The sequence below is a fragment of the Dama dama genome, chromosome 15 (genome assembly GCF_033118175.1).
Source record: "Dama dama isolate Ldn47 chromosome 15, ASM3311817v1, whole genome shotgun sequence".
NCBI lineage: Eukaryota > Metazoa > Chordata > Mammalia > Artiodactyla > Cervidae > Dama > Dama dama.
The window spans coordinates 80,116,945-80,124,077 of NC_083695.1; positions in this window are offsets into that span (position 1 = coordinate 80,116,945).

Consider the following 7,133-nt stretch of genomic DNA (forward strand, 5'->3'; position numbering starts at 1 on the left):
TCACAACCAACTTTGATTTTTTTTTTTCTTAAGATATAATTGTCAGGCTGAGCTTTTATCTATTATCAGTATCCCAATTGTTGTTCAGCTGCTAAGTCATGTCTGGCTCTGAGATCCCATGGACCGTAGCACACCAGGCTTCTTGGTCCTCCACTATCTCCCAGAGTTTGCTCAAATTCATGTCCATTAAGTCAGTGACCTATCTAACCATCTCATCCTCTGCTGCCCCCTTCTCCTTTTGCCTTCAATCTCTCCAGCATTAGGGTCTTTATCAATGAGCTGGCTGTTCACATTAGGTGGCCAAAGTATTGGAACTTCAGCTTCAGCATCAGTCCTTCCTATGAATATTCAAAGTTGATTTCCTTTAAGATTGATTAGTTTGATCTTCTTGCCATTCAAGGGACTCTTAAGAGTCTCCTGTAGCACAACAATTCAAAAGCATCAATTCTTTGGCACTCAGTCTTCTTTATGGTCCAACTCTCACATCCGTACATGACTACTGGAAAAAACATAGCTGTTTAGAATCGACTTTAAATGCTACCTGGTCCCCGAAGACCTCCCTAAGGAATCCAAGCCCCTTCCCTTGCCCAACACAGTGTCTTACATATAATTAACATCCAGTAAATGTCTCCTGAATGAATAAACTAAGTCAACCAATGAGGATTCAAATGAACTTTTTCATGCTATGTGTTAAAAAATTTTCAAGTTTCTGCCATTAAATATTGAACAGCTGGAAAAGCCAGCATTGTTAACGTCAAGCACCATTCCTAGCCTAGACACAGACATGTAGCAAAAGGATATTTAACATTTTCCTCAATTGTTTATTTGGCACAGCAAGGGTAATGTAACCAAACCCATCTGTTTCCTCTTGTCTGGGGATTTCATATGGTGACAAAAAGAACTTTATGCTGACCTTCTCATGACTCCTGACTCATCTCACCTGTTCTTTGTCACAAACTTGTTAAAAATTTTAATACATATGAATAAATTACTAGGACATAACCTGGGATAAGTAAAGAGTTCTTATATAAATGTCAACAGCTTCAAAACGAAAAGATAAGTTTCTTGGCTGATTATCTATTCTCATGACAAGTGAATAGCTGAACTGTTTAAAACACTGTGCTTTTATTATGTACTTTAAAAAAACCTGGATGTTAACCAGGAATTATATAATTAGAGGGTTTAAGACTAAACAGGACCCAAGTAAGTTGTTTATTTCATTATCTAGCCTTCACAAAATATCTTAAATAGCATGCTGCAATTTTAGAGTTTAAAAACTGGATAAAGATTTACATTTATGTATTCACATCAACTTGTTGGCCACTTTTATAAACTGCATTGCTTATTCAATATGATCTGCTATTATCGACCACAATATTTGAAAACTTCCTGTCTTCCTATCTCAAGTCTTCCTTTCCAACGTATAATTACAAAGATCATTTTGCTTCCTTTTCGCAAACTGAGGCAGGAAGTCTGTGTTACCTGCGTTGCATATAACCACTTTATGGTACTTGGAATGCTTTTATGCATTTTAAATTTATCTTGTTATTAACTCAAGTAATTCTCATTGGACCAACATTTTACACCTGTCTTTACTAAACATCATCTTCTTCTAGCAAGTCAAAGCCACAGTCTATAAAACTGACTATTTTACTTAGGCTTTACTAACACATTTTACAACAACCAGTTAAGTAAGCTTTCTGAACAGTGTACTCTTTCAAGATAGTGAAAAATTGCTCAACATCATTAGCCATTAGGGAAATACAAATAAAAAGCACAAATAGATACCACTTCATATCCACTGGTAGTAATCAAAAAGGCAGACAATAATAAGTGTTGGTGAGAATGTTGGAGAGGTTGGAATCCTCATAGATTCCCGGTGGGAATGTAAAATGGTGAAGCACTTTGAAAAACAATTTGGAGTTCCTCAAGAAATGTAAACGGAGTTGCCATATGACCCAGCAATTCCCTTCCAGTTACACACCCAAGAAAAAGATATAAAACCTTTCCCACAAAAACTTGGACAAAATGTTAGCTGCAGTTTGTTCATAATAGTCAAAAAGTGGATAACCCATATAGCCACTAGCTGATGATTGGATGAACAAAATGTATTTTCAAGCACTGGAATATTATTTGGCCATAAAAAGGAATGGAATACTAATACATGCTCTAACATGGATGAACCTTGAAAATATTAAATCAAAAAAGTCAATAACAAAAGACCATGTATTATATTTCATTTATATGAAATGTCCAGAATAGGTAAATCTACAGAGACAGAAATATTAGTTGTTGCCTAGGGAGAGAGGATGGTGGTAGTGATTGGGTGGGGGGAGGGGAGCAGAGGCCTAGGGAGTTATTGCTAACAGGCATGGGAGTTCTTTGGGGGGTGATAATATAAAATTCATTGTGGCAATGGTTGAACAACTCTGTAAGTATACCAAAATCCATTGAATTGTACACTTTAAATGGGTAAATGATATGGTATGTGAATTATGACTCAATAAAGCTATTTAAAAAAAAACCAGAATTTAGCACTCTTTCCATGGATAAAAGATGCTAATAAAAAAATTGGCTGATTTAACAAAACAAGGGTATTTGGCCTTTAATCCCCTTCCAGACACTGTTGCTTTTAGTTCATTTACAGTTTTATCTGCTTATCCTGTGTGATATGTAATCAGAGCCTGGAGCCTCGGAAGGAAGTCCACAACAGTTTTTCAAACAAACTTAAAAAAACAGTTTAATAACATTATCTGATAGTGTATTAAAGCATTGCTTTGAGCATTGCTTTATGATTTTAAGCTCCTTGCTTTCCACTTTGAAATAGCAGAAGGACTTATACAGATAATATAATTTGACTTTATGAAATTTCTTTTTTCATTAGAAAAAATCTATCATATTTAGGACAAAGTAAACAGTGTTCTTAGCTGTTTTTAAATCCCTATGTAATCTACAATAGCTTGATAAGGATTTTAAACCACAAAATGCAGCCCAAATATAAGAACAGCACTTATATAAACCAAATTTGATTTAAATAAGCTTGTTAAAGACCTGTTCAATTGATCACTCATAAACTGTTTACATATTGTTTCTAAATTAGTTTCATGTGTATTCTATTTCATCAGCTAGATCATATAACTCCAACCTACTCCAATCTCCTTTCTCAAGATATAAAGCCACATAAATTTATCTCTTAATAATTTTACATATATTAGCTTTCTTTTCCAGCCCCCTAAGGACATGCTAGGCTCCTCAAAGGCAAGGATTTTGTCTTAAATGTCAACATCTCTGATACCCCATAATTATAGTGCTTCTCAAGGTTCAACGCTTAGCCCAGTTCTCCTGTCAAGCTGTATATATTGTTCATATATGTATTAATATATGTGTGTAGATATATCAATAGCTATCTTTTACTTCATTTCCTATACATTAGTATATGCTGGTGACACCCAAACCCTCAAAAACTTTCAATTTTCTTCAGAATAACCTCCAAACTCCTTATTAGGGTTATCAGAGTTGTTTACCATCTTCCCCACCTATTATTTCTAGCCTGAGCTTCACATGCCAACACACCAATTGCTCAAAGCTAATCTTCCACACCTGACATCTGCAATTCCCACCTTTTTGGCACCAGGGTCTGGTTTTGTGGAAGAAAATTTTTCCACAGACTGAGGCAGGAGGAATGGTTTCAGGATGATTCAAGGGCATTACATTTATTGTGTGCTTTATTTCTATTATTATTATATCAGCTCCACCTTGGATCACTGGGTATTTGATCTGGGAGGTTGAGGACCTCTGCCTTACACTGTCATACTTCCAGGACCCACTGTCTTTTAGTTTTCTCTCCAGCCTATGAAAAGTCTGTTGATCTTTTAAGGGCTGTGTAAAAAGTCATCTTCTCTATGGACTCTTTCTTATCAGAATTAAGTTCTCCCTTTGAAGTGTTTGGTATTATATCAGTTATCATGACTGGACTTACCTGGTGCCTGAAGACATGTCTTTCTCTCCTAATACTACTTTTTGACATTGAAGACTATTTTATTTATATGTGAATTTCTGGACAAAGAACATATTTGTATGCCTTTCACCTTATACAGTATAATCACTCAATAAATCTTTATTCAATTGAATTAGTCTCACTTTCCCCACGACACCAAAAACAGTGTGGGCACACAGCAGTTATCAATCAACAACAAATAATGTTGATTGACAGAATATAAGTTATGGGAGGGAGGATTCAAATACTCAATGACTGATTTTAGTGACAAACTAAAGTGATAAAACTTGATAAAAAAAAGTTTATTCTTTAAATTGATCATGTACTGAAGTAATAGACATTTTAATATACTAAAACAATCAACTGAATAGTTTCAATATATTTTTATTTTTAGTGGTTCTTCTGGAATCAAACTATTTTCACCTGAGGAAAGCACATAAAAGAGTTTTAGAAGTCAAATTCTTATAATATAGATGGATTTTTTTCACTGTTTATTCATGATTCATTCAAGCATTTACCATCTGTTAGAACTATCTCTGGACCAGACTAGACACTGAAAAAGGTACTAGATTATAAAATGAGTAAGATTATGAGCCCTGCCCTGAAAGTATTTATAATATCCCAGGTGAAGAATCACAAAGGAATCTGGGTTTTGGTGCTGGTATAATTACCTCTATATCAATGAATCTGGAAATTCTTAAAAATATACTCTTCTAAATTCAGATTACAGTATTTACAGATATTAAAAACAGTGTATATAAAAGTATATATATATATAAATAGTATATATTAAAAACAAAGCTACAGTGATATTCTATTTAGAAAGCCATTTTGGATTTATCAAAATAGCAAAAAAAAAAAAAAAAACAAACCACAATTAGGGGCTAGCAATCAGGGCTTAGAACTAGTGTGAGGCAAGAGAGATTTCCTAGTGTTGAGTTTAAGAAGATACTCTCAGGGTCATGCGAGCATGGCGTGAGCTTTAAATTAAGACTTTCAACTTTTGCCTTTTAAAATCTTGTACTCTAGGCATCTCTGCTGCCTCACCCTAGCTCTGGCCCAGCTATGACTGTTCAACAAAAGAATAATTCTGTTATACTTGGTGTTGTATATTTGGTCTACTCCATAACAAGAGTTTTATAAATTATTTGTGGCTTACCAAAAATAGAAATGTGAAATCATGAAGGACTGAGTTCCTAAGCAAAGACAGTATGTCTACTTTCCGGAGAAGGGGTAGATACTAATGGAAAGATGAAATATAATTAGCATATGAAATGATTACCAAGTTAAAAGCTTCTATCTAGTCATGTTAGAATGAATTCTCTTACTAGATCATTCTATTATTATCCATAACCATTAACTTATAATTCTGCTGATTTCAAATAACTGCTTATTTGGAGTTTTTCTAGTATCGATTCCAAATGAACTGAATGAACAGGAATAAAACCACCAGAAAAGTTACAAGGCAATATCAATAGTCTTTCAAGACAGATAATTTTGGATATTAGCACTTGAAGCTCTCTGGTCCAGTACAGATGGTTGCTGTCGCTGTTGTTCAGTTGCTCAGTCGTGTCCGACTCTTTGCAACCCCATGAACAGCAGCACGCCAGGCCTCCCTGTCCCTCACTATCTCCCAGAGTACAGATGGTTATTCAGGATCAAATAAGTAAATTCTTGATGTATTTGGTTCACAGAAATATAACTCCATACTGAAGAAAGCCAATAATTTAGTTTTTCTGAAAACCAGTTTCATATTTAGGGACATGAAAAAAATGCAGGGAAAGTGATAAATAACTTAGAAATAAAAGGCACTGACATCAAGTAGAAAAGGTTTTCCCATTAAATCAAAGTCATGAGAACTTGAAAACAACCTGTCACGTATCATTGTATCTGGTAACTGAATGTTCAGTGTCAGATTAAGAGTATAAAGGAGCTTTCTGAAAAGTTCCAAATCCATGTAATGTGTAGTGAAGCATTTTCCCCTGCATTGGCTTAATTCTACTTCTCCCTCTCTACTCCTGTTAAGGCTGTTCAAGAGCTGCTGTCCATTTATGTTTTTTCTTCTTTTGTTTTACTTTAAAACTGAAAATTTTAACCTACCAAATTAGGTTGTTGGGCATTTAGAACTAAGAATTTCATATACAGTTCTCAACAGAGCCTTGAAAAGTTTGGTTGTTGTGACTTATTTATAAAATAAATCCCATTTTTGGAATGGTCTCTAAATGAGGTTGTGCATATTCTGCAATAATAATAGCAAAACAAAATAATTCTAAGCTGCCATAAATGGACTATTGTGTAGAAAGATGTTTCTGCACTAGAAAATGAGACAGCTGAGGCTGCTCTTAAATAATGCCTGGATTTCCAAAGTAAAACATTCAAAATCATGAAAAATCTTTTTGCCAATGAAAAATATAATTCTAGGAAAAAAATATTACTCAAATAAGTAATAATCTTAAATGACTATACTGTCTCTCCCATGTTAAAAATTCCTTTATTTATAGACTATAGTCTTTCTAACTCTTAATAACTTATAAAAAGTTTAAAACACCAAGCCCAAACAAGTAAAAATATTTTAAATATGTAATTGAAGTCAACTGAGAACATACTTACACTGGATTTATTACTACTGGGCCCTCAAAGCTTTTCCTCCCTTATTGTGATCTCTGTTAACAATTACCTCCATAACAAAGTAAAATTCAAGCTTATAAAAACAAACTTCATTGACAGTACCATCCTTCTGGTGACTAAAACTGTTATGGAAAATAATTTTCTATTAAAACATTTATTAAGAAATCCCTAAATTAATTTCATTGTTAGAGGCAATGTAAGAATTGTTGTGTTGTTGTGTAGGACTCTTATGACCCCATGGACTGTAGCATGCCAGGCTCCTCTATCCATGGGATTTCCCAGGCAGGAATACTGAAGTGGGTTGCCATTTCCTCTTCCAGAGGATATTCCCAATCCAGGGACTGAACCCATGTTTCCTGCATTGGCAGGTGGATTCTTTACTGCTGAGCCACCAGGGAAGCCCAGTGCAAAAAATCTATTTCCTTATTTAAACTCCATTAAAACATTTAAAACACGCATTACCCCAAATTTTCATTTTGGATCAGCTACTTAATCTCTGTTGGAGCGA